General features: G+C 29.7%; 1 protein-coding gene across 2 annotated transcripts in view; it reads left to right on the top strand.

Annotated features, from left to right (window-relative positions):
* Window positions 1-799: 799 nt before the first annotated feature.
* The window catches only part of Syt7 (Synaptotagmin 7), a 401,588-nt gene continuing 387,480 nt past the window's right edge, over window positions 800-14,907 (top strand). Inside the window, exon 1 of one of the 2 annotated variants that reach the window (XM_075362357.1) lies at window positions 800-1,243. The gene's annotated coding sequence lies outside the window, so the exon portion shown is untranslated. Of the gene's footprint in view, window positions 1,248-14,907 lie in introns of both variants that reach the window. The other variant, XM_075362356.1, reaches the window with a different exon arrangement.

The raw sequence follows: 14,907 nt of genomic DNA, 5'->3' as shown, positions 1-14,907 counted from the left end.
CGACATATCACCAATATCTAACAGTCTCTAAACATAGCTTTACAAGTAACTTTTTTGTGTGTGTGTGTGTGTGTGTGTGTGTGTGTGTATGTGTGATAGTGCGTGCGTCGCAAACGAACTTAAACGATATATTTAACATGAAAATCATTTGTATGAGTATGAATATATATATATATATATATATATATATTAAAAAGTATCAGTTATACATAAAATATTTACTAAATGTACCTACTAAGAGTTATTTAGTATAATTAAACCACAGTTTTAGAAATTAATATTTTTAGGAAATTTCATTATGAAAAAAATAAATATAGTACTTAATTAATACATATAAACTTGCCATAAGTTAAGAATAATTTATCAAAAATTAAAAACATTTACGCAAAAATATCTTTAATAGACGTTTTCACAATTCCAGGACTTAACCTTTTTTAATTATTTCATACTTATGTACATTATTAAAATAAAAGTTGTGTCACTTGAATTGTTATTATTATATACATAATTTACCCTTATTGATTAGATTACAAAACTAACCGTTAAAAGAAGGTAGAACTGATATTGAATTAAATTAATTTAAAAAAAAGTATGAAATACGTTGCTGTTATCATTAAACGAATATTTTTTTTGTGTTCCTTAAAGAGTAATAGTAAAATTTTGATAATAGAAAGTGAGGTAAAAAATAGTGGTGTGATACTGCGAATACGGTGTTATAAGCTGGGTGAGTTGGTACAACTGCGCCTGGGTCTAGCCTGCTTACTCCCTCACGTTGAATAGCAGCAAGTAGCAACAGTTGCCTCTTTTTGCTCGGTTCGGTTGTGTAATGTGTCTCCTATACGACAGGGTCGTTCCTTTGCTTTCTTTATTGTGCCGTCGCAACAGGTCCAACGTTGTCGTTTCGGGATTCGTTATTGAAACAAGCATTAATGAAAGACTGTAAAAGTCATTTCTGTTTCTTATAGTAGTAATAAAAAAAAATACAGAACCAAACAGTGCACGAATGTAGAACTGTATTGCGATGGAATGTGCGTGAATTTTCATTATGATTTTATTTAAGTTAAGCACTTATTTTTTTCTCGAAAAAATATATTTAATAAAGATGTAAAAAGGATTCATATGAATGACTTCGTGGACTTCAATTTAATTGTGCAATTTATAACTCGAGAGTAGATATTCCGATGTGAAGGAGCTAAAAAAACCGTCGTTATCCTGCTATTTAATAAAGAGCAACGTGAATTTTGTTGGTATATACTTTAATTCTTATTTAGGTTTTTATGATACACTAATTACGTTTGTTGATTAGAAAAAACTATTATGTTCTATCATGATTAATTTTACTTAAAGTTTGTGCTTGAGGTTATTTTATAATATCGCTTACTGTTTACTTATAATTATTACGCATTTATATTACTAATAATAAAGTTTGGTTAATTTCAATATTGTTTAATATTGTAAACTGTAACTTTTACTTCATCAGCAGTAAATTATTTTGAATCTTCGTTTAATACGGTTATGTTTTTATTATTGTACACAACTCTGCCGTTATGCAGTTTAACATAACCACCTAGATATTCCCTCTCTTTTTAGTTTCTTTCATAAAATATTTTTGCCTTTCATGGAATATGAAAAAAAGTTTACTGTTTTTTCATACTAGTTTATTTACTTCTTATTCTTTTTTTTTAGAATTGTATACTTTTTACCGTTTTACGTAGGAATGAGAAACAATAATTACAAGCAATATTTCGTCTTGTATAATATATATATATTATTTTTTTAAATATAGGTTTAGAACAGTTAAAATCTAACTATATTTTTGTGATACAGGAAATAAATTTTATGGAAATATTTATTTTTGCAAAAAGTTTTTTTCATTTTTTTTTCCTAAAGGAGCTTTTAGTATACATCTATAAGTATATATAATTAATTCAAACTTTTAATTGAAAGTCTTTTGTATTCCAAAACGATTTCTGGTTTATTTTAAAGGTTTGTATAATATTTCTGTAGCAATAATGTGTAACTGATAAAACTTTTATTTACATGAAATTTTATGAAATGTTTTATAAGTCATAAGATGTTTAAATCTTTTTTATACTACTAGGTTTATGTACATAATTATATGATTTTTTTAATATTCAATAATTCAGAATCTAATTACTCAGATGAGTTATTGAATGGATAATTAACCTTGAAAGCATTTTTTTATTCAGATTTCTTACTTAATACATTTTTAACTCGTTTTTGTTTACTTTTTTTAATGAAAAGTTAATCATATATATAAAATAGAGATTTACGTTTTCGAGTTTAGCTTACCGTATTCTTTTAAGGAATTTCATTATAAACAATCGTCCACATTCTTTTGCAAACTGCAACCAAAGATGGATTGAGTAATAGAAAAATAGCCTGGCAAAAATTCTTTCATTAAAAAGTACTTTCTTGTAACTTGTACTGTCTTGTAAATTGAACGATTTAAAATACTGCAATAACTGATATAGAAGAGATAATATCCGGGTGCTTTTATTATTAAATTAAATAAATCTAAAAAAAACTTAGAATTCATTTGTTCTAATTTATTCTAACTACATGGCCTATTTTTTTTTCTTTATTATTTCTTCTTTATTTATTGGAGGTTTTTGTCAATTAATTCTCATAATATGTTAATTGTGTGTACATAGCAGAATGAATGGGGACGATGAAAAAATTCTAAACCGATGACTGAACTCTGAATATCTTTTTATGTATAATTCAGTTCCTTAACTGACTGAACAATTCTAATGACTATTTTTTATTAATCTGCTTCATCTTGGATAAAAGTAAACTAGCAAATAAGGGGTTTTAACGCGAAATGTTATTGTTAAAGTTTCTTTTTATCGACCCGTTTTCATACTCAGTTGGGAGTTAGAGCTTTTACAATCCCTTTGCGTACAGCCTTGAACAAAAGCATTTATATTTGGAGTTTGTTGAAAATATAAATTTGTATTTTATTAATTAGTCGATTAATATTTTTAGATGTATTAACTGTTCTTTCATAGATATTATGGTTATAAATAGTAATACGAGTATAAAAATAATTAAATTAATAATAGGTCTTTATTTACAATAAAATTTATAAAAAGAAATAAAATTGAAGTGAAATAGATACTTAAATAAAAAATAAAACGTTGTTTACTTTATTAAGAAAATAACATATTAAAATATAGGATAAAAACATACGCTCGCCAATATTGCCAACCATTGAACCGTTCGTTGGAGTGACTCTCAAACGAAAATTAAATGACATTTCCAAGAATATTTACAAAAGGGTATTAAAAACAATCCGGGCTTCAGTACTTAAATGTTGATTTTCTTAGTTCTCACTTAACATTACCGTGCAAAATGTACAGACCAAAATTTCATTAAAACCGGATACGCTACAATAAAATCAACTACAGCTTTCTTCTCCTGCAAGTTATACAACGAAAATAGTCTGTAGTCGATGTAAAACTATATTTATTTAAATAGGTTAATACCTCTTTGAAATGTCAGCAATAAGAAAAAATATTGATTGTAATGTATGATAATCAGCGCTAATATAAATCAGTTCATTTTAGTTCGATCTCGCAGGAACCTGTACAAACAGATTTAATGTCATATATACAAAAACCTACCACTGAGGAATAAACCTTCTACGTGATTTTTATGACAATAAATAAAACTTTCGTCTATTTTTACATGTCGTTCTCCTCAAATTTTCCCAACAACGTCATCACACGTAGCATAAAAAGACAAACCGTGCGTAAATACATATTCTACACGATTATTGGTTCATTGAAAACATTTAACAACCTTTTAACATTCCAACTATAGGACGATTTACCAAGAACAATCACTGATTTATACAGTTACCAGCATGTATGCCATTTTTCACTTTATACGACTTCGCGTTGTATTTCCAAAATTTTGATTATTACAACTACATGTGGTCCTTACTTTTAAATTTGCAACTGTTTGATGCGGTACTTCATTTCTTGGAAGAATGCAACGGCTCCTTTTTGGATTGTAGACAGGAAGGGATAATTATATCTCGTAAAACTCTACAAACATCACATTTTCTTAACGTTATCTTGAAAAATTGTACAAAAACGTGTAATAAACAATTTTTTATTATTTTAAGGAGTACAACGAAATTAACCTAAATCGTGTGAAACTGTACTAAATTTTAGTTACTACCTGATAAGAAATGATAAGTTTTTATACGAATTATAGTACGGGTTAGAAGTAAGATAAATACCGTTTTTTCTACTCTTTACGTTTACTCTTTTACGTTTTTTCTACTCTATTTCTTCCAAGAAAGCTTTTGGGTATCAACTTTCTCGTAACTTGTATACTAGAACAGGACATTACATCACACAGTAATGTAGAAAATAGACAAGTTCGATGTAGTCAGAAATATTTTACCGTAATTTAACAATTTTTTTTCTTTATCGAAAACGTAGAAAAATTTCTTTTACATATGTTTCATAAATATTTTTTTAAGAATAGAATAACATTTATTTAGGAATATTTTATTTAAGATTATATAATTAAAAGCGATCAACAGAGACTAGCTCTTAGTGCCCCTTTCTCCAAAATCTTTATCAGATTATTACATATATATTCTCTCTTAAGCTGATGAAATTGTACCTTTCCGCAAATTCTGTCTGTTCACAGTTGCATAACTATTTTTCATTTCTTGCCGTTCTACCATCATTCCAAAAAACAACAATTTTAGATATATCTAGGTTAAACTTTTTAAGACCATTTATCACAGTAACCCCGCGGTAATCATTTGTTATATTCTGCAGCGTTTACATCTAATAAAACAAATACAGCATCTGCATAAGCGATCGATTTATGTAATTTATTTCTCCATGCCTATAAATCGATATTATTAACGACTAATGAAAATTACTGATGACCATTAAATAAAGCGTGCTTCATCTTATTGGTTTCCTTGGCATTTCCCCGCCACTACCCCATTCAGTCGCCCTAAACCATAAGTCCGAATGTCTTTGCCACAAACGACTACTGAGCCTCGAAACAGTTTAGCGACCAGTGAGCTAAATAGCTCCTACAGCATACCTAACAGCGAGAGCGGACTAATTTCGGTGCCATACACCACCGGCATACGTCTCCCAACCGCACACTTGTCATATATTCACTAAAATGGGTAGGCGCACCCCGTCAAACAAAAAATATATATGACATCCATAATAAAATTTATTTCGTCCAGGCAGCAATTCGCTGAAACGCCTAGATCGCTGAATGCCAGCAAATACCTGTCCACTATTTTATAGGCTTGAAGCAATAATAACTGGCATGTGGTCAGCCATACTCAGGCGTAGCTTCCACGGCAATGCGGTAAAAGTCTTTCGCTTAAGTAAACTACGGATGCCGGTTGAACAAAGAAACCACATCTAAAAACTCCCACACGGTCCGACGATGCGGTTCTTGCCACATTGACTCGCCGCTTGTCAGTGGCCAATTTTCCCCTTGATCTCTATGTTTCAGTGTATCCGGTCTCTGCCCCCCCCCCTCAAGAGTAGGGCAGTCAAATATCATGTGTTCGTTCAACTGGACCACCCCGCAGACGCACAGCTCATCCATCAGCTGCCAGGCGGAACCTAAACAGTTATTGGTTCAAGTTAGCGTGGTTGGTGAGCACCCGGGCCTCCGTTGCCCTTAAAAACAAGCTCGAGTTATACCATCCTCCAAATCCTGTATAAACTTATACAAGGATCTTCCTTTAGTCATGATGTCCCATTCCAGCTGCCATGCTTCCATCGCGAGGTTCTGCACCCTCTTTCACAGGCGGGAGATGGGCAACTGAACGAAATTTAGATCCGGTGCATTGGGATCACCGTTCCGCTCCGGTACTGGTCTGGCTCGAAACCGCATCCCAAATACCTCGGCCTCCCGGCCTCTTCGCAATTTTCACATGGCTGCTCAAACTTTCACCACTAAATAAATTGGGAGAGCCTTTCCCAATACGGTGGTATTTTAAAAACACCAGATCATACAATTAAGGCTCTGTGCTGGGCACTCCTTAAATTTTCAAGAAGTGCTCTATTATTATCCAACCTATGCGCCCAAATGGGCACCGCGTAAGAGGTCGTGCTTTCGAAGACACCTCGGTACACCATGTACATTTGACGGCCAGACAACCCATAGTCTTTCCGAGTAATCCTCCTAAGTTTGTACATCACTGAGACGGCGTTGGCCGCTATTTACTTAATGTGGTTGCTAAACAGTAACTTATCATCAAACAAAACCCCTACGTACTTATGAACTTTCACTCGGCTGATTACACAGCCTTTGTATTTAATATGGGGGTTACAACTACACGATAATTTGTCTGCGCCCTTGAGAACTATAAACTTCATCTTGGGCACAGAAATCTTTAAATTCTGGAAATGTCAAACCCAGAAATACTTTGAATCTTATTTATCTTTGAATCGGATTTGAATCTGACGGATTCGTGCGATACGGGAACCTTGCGTTCCAACTCATAAAGGACAGAACTCCAACACAAGGAAGGAAATGCTGCCTCTACGTCTATAAAAATAGCCAAAACATATTTATAGTTGGCGCTTTTCACCTCGGCAAGAGCATTTAAGATGCAACCCTCGGTGCCAACCCATTTCGTGAAGACATACTGGCCTCTATTTAGAAAACAGCTCACCTCAATGCTTTCCCAGAGCCGTTCCACAACCAGCCTTTCAAGCAACTTGCAGATTTCTGGGAAGAGGCGGGTCAATAACTGCCGACCTGACTAGGATCCTTTCCTGTTTTTAAGAGCCTCACCAAAGCCACTTTCCAAGAAGTCGGAAGCTCCGTCATTTCATCTTTTTCGTTTGATCCCGTTTCTGAACCGATCGTTACTCATTTTTAACTTTCTTACGACCTTCGGAATATCTATCGCATATCAAACTTCACCACTATAACTACTATATAACAAATAAATTAAAACAAAATTAATAAATAAATAATGTAGAACTCTTTCTACTAAATTTATTGTCGTGGTTATATTGATAGATATTGTCTATATCGATTGTTTTCTGTATCGATATCGACTTCTTCAGTGAATTATATATTACACTGAATTTAATGACGTTGTCTAATCTGGCGATGATTCGCGATTGCTCATCCTCGAGCGAGGAAAGTAGTACTCTTTAGATTTTTATATAATGGACTAAGAAGTTTTATCAGAGAGAACCGGACACATAATCGGTATAAAATGGACTTTCAATTCGGTATTAACAGTTTCATAACGCCTAGGTCGGCGTGGTCAAGATAGGAAGAAGTTCTAGGGCTACTAGAATTTATGATCGTAGACGACGTGAATCTAAGCCGGAACGTTCTCAAAGAGTTAAAGATCAACGTATATGCTCGACTCAAAACGAGTTATCGGCTTTTAATTATAACCCTAAAATTGATTATCTGATACTGGAAGATATTCAAATACTCATATGTAACTGTTGCGATCCCAAAATAATGGAGTGTTGAAATTCTTGGACTTGGCTATGCTACGGGCAAAGTAATTCTTGTAGAAATTCAATACCCTCCTGATACCATTACAAATTTTTTGTATGTAAACATTTTATTTTATTCGGTAAGTTGTGAAGAGCGATAATTCTGAGAGAAATAGTCCATACATAATTACTAAAAAACTGTTTTCAATTTTTTAAGCTCTATTTGGATATAGCGCGGGCGAAGCCGCGACGAAGGATGCTAGTTCCTGTATAAGTTTCATATTTTACAGAGCTACGCATGTTTCAGAGTATGAATTCTTCAGCACAGTTACAATTAAAGGTTATTTCCTAGCATTTAAGTTAAAAAATAGCATAATGTGTGGTCAAATTATGATAAAAATTTATGATTTTCTAAGAAATATAATTTTTATTAAATAATAATGTATTTTTACGCTTAATACTTCACCGGCTATTATAATGTATAAGAAGGAAAGGACCGATTTTTCTTCTTTTGACTTTAATAAAATCTTTTGTTATAAAATTCTTTTTACACGGATTTATGAGAGTTGAAGTATTTTTTCTTTATACAAAAAAGTAATTTATTTTGTATCGTTACCATGCTTTTCGTATATTTCTTATAGTTTAATATAAAATCATGAAATTTATCTATTTTATTGTGTACTATGTAATGATGTTTTTTTCTTTTAATAGTGTTAGAGTCAAATGAAAATTTTTTAGTTTATTTTTCGATAGTAATAATTTACTATTTAAAAAATTATATAGAATTTTTTTAGTATTAAAAAAGCATAAATCAATTTTTGTTCTTGTTTTGCTTTAAATGATCCGTTGTGAGGCGGGTAATAATTTTTGAATCTATATCACAGGGATAATGAATCATCCAATATTCTGACACATAAAAATAGAAGCTTTATAAATATTTTTTGTAACTGAATCGATCGACCTGAAATATTTATTTTTTTTATTATTTTTTCTTTATAGATTAAGTGTTATCAGGAAAGAAATAGATTTGTCAACTTTTATTGTAAGGTTAAGATATAAATTTCCAGTAAACTTTTTGATCGCAATTTTTTTTCAAATAACACAAATTTTCATTTCATTTCAGTTTAGTTGTTTTTGTTATATTTTATAAAAAAAGTAAACTTGCACAGTGTTGAATTTTTAAAAATATTTATAAAATTTTCTGGTTTATTAAAAATCTACTTTTTCGTTAGGTAAGAAAACAATAAAATAATAATTATTCGCCTAAAATTATTTTCTAAACTTCGTCGTTTGGAATGGAATTGAATTTAGATCAGATTTATAGATTATCTTGAAAGTTTAAAAACACTGTAAGTAGTGTTTAAATATCACTATCAATAAATATCACTATTAATTATCAGCTATAAGTGGATTTCAAAGGATTTTTAGAGTCTGATAATAATCGTGATGCTTGCAATATATTTTATAAATTAATATATTCATCTACTTACCAAATTTGTTGTTACTTAGTTTTTTGTATGTTAACATTAGATAAGGTAGTCGATATACAAACTATTTTTTTGTTTGTTTTTTAATTACTAGTTTAATTTTTACGGATACTATTTAAAAACTAATAATTAAAAATGTAATTAAACATCTATTTTGTATAAATATTAGTAGATATTTTCATTATTAAGTGAAATTCGCGCGATAGACCTCAGGCAACCACAGGCTGACGAGGAACTATAATTGGACATCAGTCTCGATGTAGTCGGTAGATCGAATTAGTAAATAAACAGATTATCTGTTGTAGCCGGAACTTAGAAAAGAGTTACATCCTTCTTCTTAGAATGATACTTTAAACTGTATATTCACATACCAAAAAATGTATTGTTAATTTAAAACCTTAGTAAAGAATTGATTTCTCAAAAGAATTAGATTTAACTTTTTCGTACGGGTTTCGATCTCTCCATCATTCACCTGGAAAAGCATCAGAACTCAACCGCCATAGTACGTAAACGATGAAATTTTAATTTATCTACTTATTCGGATGTCCAAATATCTGTGGGAGATAAATTTAATATAATCAGAGGCTTGTAGATTATAAATATATTGGTAAATTTCTTAAATTTGATTTAGGAATGATAAAAAGATGTATTTGCTTTTATATTTTAAGAGATGTTACGAAGCCCAGCTTTATCCGATCGATACTCGGGTCATTTATGCACAGTTACGCTTACCGTTCTGTTCTCAAATAGGTAACAGAGTTCACAAATTAATCACCCCCCCCCCCCGTCCTCATTAGTTAACAATAAGAATGATCTTTACAGATCCCAGCATGCTCATCGTAAACTGACAATGTATACCCCCAGAAAAAAATGGAGAAGACATTTTGTGAGACAAGAAAAAAGGAAAAGCTATATACGATGAAAAATAATGATTTATCCTGAGAGGATTCGCTATACGAGATAAAAAAACCTTGCAGAAAGAACAGCGTGAAACCTTCTAAAGGTAGCGGTTACCAGTCTTATATACTATAGTTGAAAGACCAGAGGAATTTTAACCTAAACTGTAACAATATTACAAATATAATTACAATTCATTAACTACTTTAAACGCATGCAGTAACAACAAAATTGTGTACATCACTGGAAATAACCAAAAAAGGAAATTTTAAAGATTTTAATACTTCTTTCTGTATCGGCAAAATTGATAAACAACTGTTTATTTATGTATTAAGTTTCTTAATATATTAAGAAAATATTCATATATTTTTATTAAGAATATGTTCTTAATATATTATATCAAATTAGTTTAATCTACGCAATGAACTTTACCTTTGAACATATTATATTTGGATTCGTGAAATGTATCGCACGATATGATCTTACCTTTCGTTTCGCAAAATATTTCTTATAAATATTAATCTATATAAAATTCAAATACGATTGCTGTAATTATAGATTTAAACAAAATAAAATAATACAAAAGATATAATTTCGTTCGTATTTACTCGTATATTGACGATTTCAATTTTTTACATTATTATTTCCACGTTTACGTAATAGAAAAACATTTCTGGTAAACTTCAGAATTTAATTTATAAAATGTTCAAGAATAATTTGCAAGGATTTATAGCGTTATATTGTTTCATAACAAAGAACTTTTTTCTGTTCATACTGCTTAAATTATTGTAAACAACATTAAAAATGGATCGTTTAAAGTTCCTTTTACATAATACTTCCTTACAAACTAGTTCCTTACTTATATTTTAGAGAAACGGTGGGATGTTTGACATTTAATTTACTTAGCGTCTGTAAGGTGAAAATATAAAAAAAATATTGTTTGCTCCTTTTATAGCCTTAGATTAACTTTTGGCGCCGTTCTCCATCCCAAATAAAAGTAAACGAATAATAATTATGAAATAATTCTAGTTTAACCAGATGAATCTATTATTCATCGGTTCTACTTCGGAAAACTTTGTTTAAACTTCAAAAGTTAGTATACTAAATCACCAATTTTCTATTACTAAATTATCCATCATTGTTAATGATGACCTAATCATTGCTAATGACCTTAAAATATCTTGTAAACACCGATTATTCTAAAATCTATTGATTACGTTTCTGTCAAATTTGACCGTCAATTTACGGTGAAATTAACTACAAATCCGTAGGATTATAAAAACTATAGTTATTCGTGCAAATAAAATCGGGTTTGGTTTCATAAATAAACTTCATTCAGTTTAGAAAAAAGTATAAGTCGAAAAATAGGGTTTATAGCAAAATCCTTCAATCGAGTATTCGTAATAAAATACGTACGGATACCGTAAATTCCAATTTTTTGAGACTACCGCTGTATTGTCGATGGATTTAATGTTCCAGCGTCTCGAAAATTTTGTTAAAGATAGCAATTTTTCCCTGTTTGAACGAAAAAATAGGAAAAATTGTTGAATAATTAAATTCTAGAGATTTTTAGAATTTAATTTAATTTGGTATAATAGTAAAAAATATAAACAAATAAGTATTAGGCTTATTATAAAACAAATATCGATTAAAATAATAAATTAACATTTTAAAATCTACGAGTTTTGTTATTTTGAGAGGTAGTAGCTATAAAAACGCACACTTCAACCCCTACCGGTTTTAACCGGTTGATAAAATTAAGTGAAAAGACATTGAAATAATTGTTCATATTTATTATGAAACATCTTACCTATTTGTCTGAGCAATTTTTTCTCTTTTACTATGACTAGTCAAAACAGGAGGGATAAAAAGACTGCAAAGGGTTACACAATTTTCTGAACTTTTCTTCTTGATAGATCTTTAATTTAAATATTAATCCCTTAATTATGCAATATTTAGTAAAACTGAGAAACAAATCGAACTGTTTACTGAAAATATTTAGTCCCGATTTGATAACTTTGATCAAATTACATTTTAAAAATTATACAGCATTATAAGTATAACTGAGAAAAAAAATAAAATAGTTTAGTAAAAAACATTTTTTTCCGGTTGACGTCTTTGATTGAATGACATTTTCATAATCAGAATTATACTGTATTTAGAGTACAATGCTAAAAAATAAAAAAAATAAAAATTAAAAACAATTGATTCTATTTGGCCTCCTTGCTCGTCAGTTACCTCATTAACATTTATTAGCATTCACAACTTGCAAAAGTTGTACATATTTTTATTTAATAAGCTCAATTTTCTACGACCATTATATAAATAAAATACGAAAATGGCAAAAATTACTTCTCTCTTTTAATTTTGTCGAGAATTTAATACCATGAATAAGCCATACCTAGAAAGTTTTTCAGCGATTTTCAAATAATTTATGTCGAGTAAGTCCAGAGATATTAATCAAAATGCAGGAGAACACTGGTACGTATTGTACACACTTCTGTAAATTGCTGTGTTTTTTTTACGTTCTTTAGACTCAGGGGGTCATGAAACATTAACATTCGCAACAACCCCGACGTAAAAGTTTTGGGCCAATTTATATAATTTTTTCTATATAGCTAAAGCCGGTAAAGTAAAAAAACTGAAAATGTTTAAATTAAGTATAGTCTCAGAATTTTACGTACAAAAAAAAATTAGGTACATACTATCTTAATTCTGTACACAGTTCTTATGTCCAAATTTTGTTATCAACCGTGTTCTCATCATGAACAGGTGAAAATCAGAAATCTATCTAATGACATAATTAAAAAGATTTTAATCGGCCGTTACAATTTTTAAATGACATGAACAGAAATATGTAAAATTTGTATGAATGTATTGTTGAAAGATCAGAATTAGTAATATTATTAAAATTAACGGAATAGTATTTTTTCAGTGAAGTTACAAAAATAAAAGTGTAAATAAAGTTTGACGTTGCACTTTAATATAGTATATATATAAATATATATATATATATAAGTTTTTTCTTCAGTACGGTTACTGATTTCCGGTCAGTGTTTTACTACTACATTATTTGACAACCTTAATAACTTACTCTAATATAAGGGCTGTGGAAGTACAGGAATAAGATATTTAAGCGTCCCTACTCCTGATACTCTAGCAGTGACGTATATTGTGATTAAGTCACACGATTTTGAACGAATATTGCCGACGTTGTTATTTGTATAAACACATATTAACGTCGATGAGTGTATTTTAAGTGTGAAAAAAGTTTTGTGGAAGGCTGTTTGTTATTACCTAGCTACTGCCATAAGTAGGGGTTGTTGGAGCGTTACTAGTTAAGCAGAAACGGTTAAAGAAAAGGTACTTTTCTTCTCGTGCCGTCTATAAAATTACTGAACACCATTCTTTTATTAAATTAAAGAAAGAATTCTCAAATCTTGATGTCTTCATGAATTCCTAAATCTGTATTAAAAATTAAAATAATCCGTTTAGGAATTCCGAATTTTAATCGAATTGAAACGTGACTGTTGCATTATAGTACTAAATATTTATATATACTTAGTAGAATTAAAAATTTATTCACTTTTTACGGGCATGTGATGTGACAAGAAATGACCTCGAGATATCTTGAAACACTGAATTAGTTGATCGGATTAGTTTAACTTACCTCTTTGTTTTTGCGATTTGGTATTTCTTTCTATATTTCTCTCGCTGTAACTTTCAAACTGTGTCATGAATTTTAGTGTAAGTTAACTTTTCACTTTGGAAAAAAAATATTTATTTTTTTTTTTTTGGTGGAGATGAACGTTCCAGATGTCTGGTAATTTGTGATCTGATCTCACAAAGAAATTCCTTTTTTCTAGCATTATAATGTATTTTTTTCGGATTATTTTTTAAAAATTAAGATATTTAGTATAAAAAGAGTCTGTTTAAATTTTTAATTAAATTCTTTTCATATTTTCAATTGTACTTAATTTTAAAACAAAACTGAACATTTTTGAGATTGAACATTTTTTAAGCTTTTTTGGTGATTTAAATTATAAGATTTTTTCTAATCTGGTCTCTAAAATATATCAAAATTATGCATCTGCAATAAAATCCAATTGTTTTGAATGTATAAAAAATGTCGTCTTGAGTATTTTAATAAACTCTGAGTAAAATGTAAATAAATCTAACGAAATGTTAGAACATGATAATCGTATTTAAAATTTTTACTTGGATTGTAAATATAAAAAACAAATAATTTAAAAACGAATATTATTATATTATTATACTGTAAAATAGTTGATTCGTTCTTCAATAAATATAAATAAGTTTAAAGAACGTAAATTGTTTGTAAGTTTTAATTATAACTTTCATAGGATCTTAATTTTAATTTTCGCAGAAATAGACTTTTTATAGAATTCGGAACAAATAATCTAAAACTATTCTAAGGTTAATCCCCAAATTCTTCCTTTATACAATGCATACTTCTCATGAAATTGATTTTACCTTGTAAAACATACACGTACTTCATTATAGTACTGGTATTTCCTGCATACTAACAGTTTTAAAGTAACTTACAGAATTCACTTAATACTTCAAATGTATGACGATATCAGTGACATTCGGTGGTGAAGGTTTTACAAAGCGATTAAAATTTCAATATCAATATATACATATATTGATATATTATATATATATATTGATATTAGCGTCCCAGAGATCCCAGGTTCGAATCACGGTCACGCACGGCGTGGCATACATTACAAAAATTTCATCATCATTTATATATATTATATATAAACCATCATCATTTATATTATATATATATATTATATATTAACCAAGTATATTAATATATACTTACACACAAACACACACACACACACACACACACACACATATATATATATATATATATATATATATATATATCAATATCATTATAAAAAAAAATAACATCGCTTTACATTCGTAAACTAATGATGCATATGACCTGATGCCTATTCTGATTGCAGAAGTGGAACTCACTCTACAGTATATATAAT

The sequence above is a fragment of the Lycorma delicatula genome, chromosome 4, assembly GCF_047948215.1.
Source record: "Lycorma delicatula isolate Av1 chromosome 4, ASM4794821v1, whole genome shotgun sequence".
In the NCBI taxonomy this organism is placed as follows: domain Eukaryota; kingdom Metazoa; phylum Arthropoda; class Insecta; order Hemiptera; family Fulgoridae; genus Lycorma; species Lycorma delicatula.
Note: the sequence above shows the minus strand (reverse complement) of the source record. Positions and strands in the feature narration are given on the sequence as shown.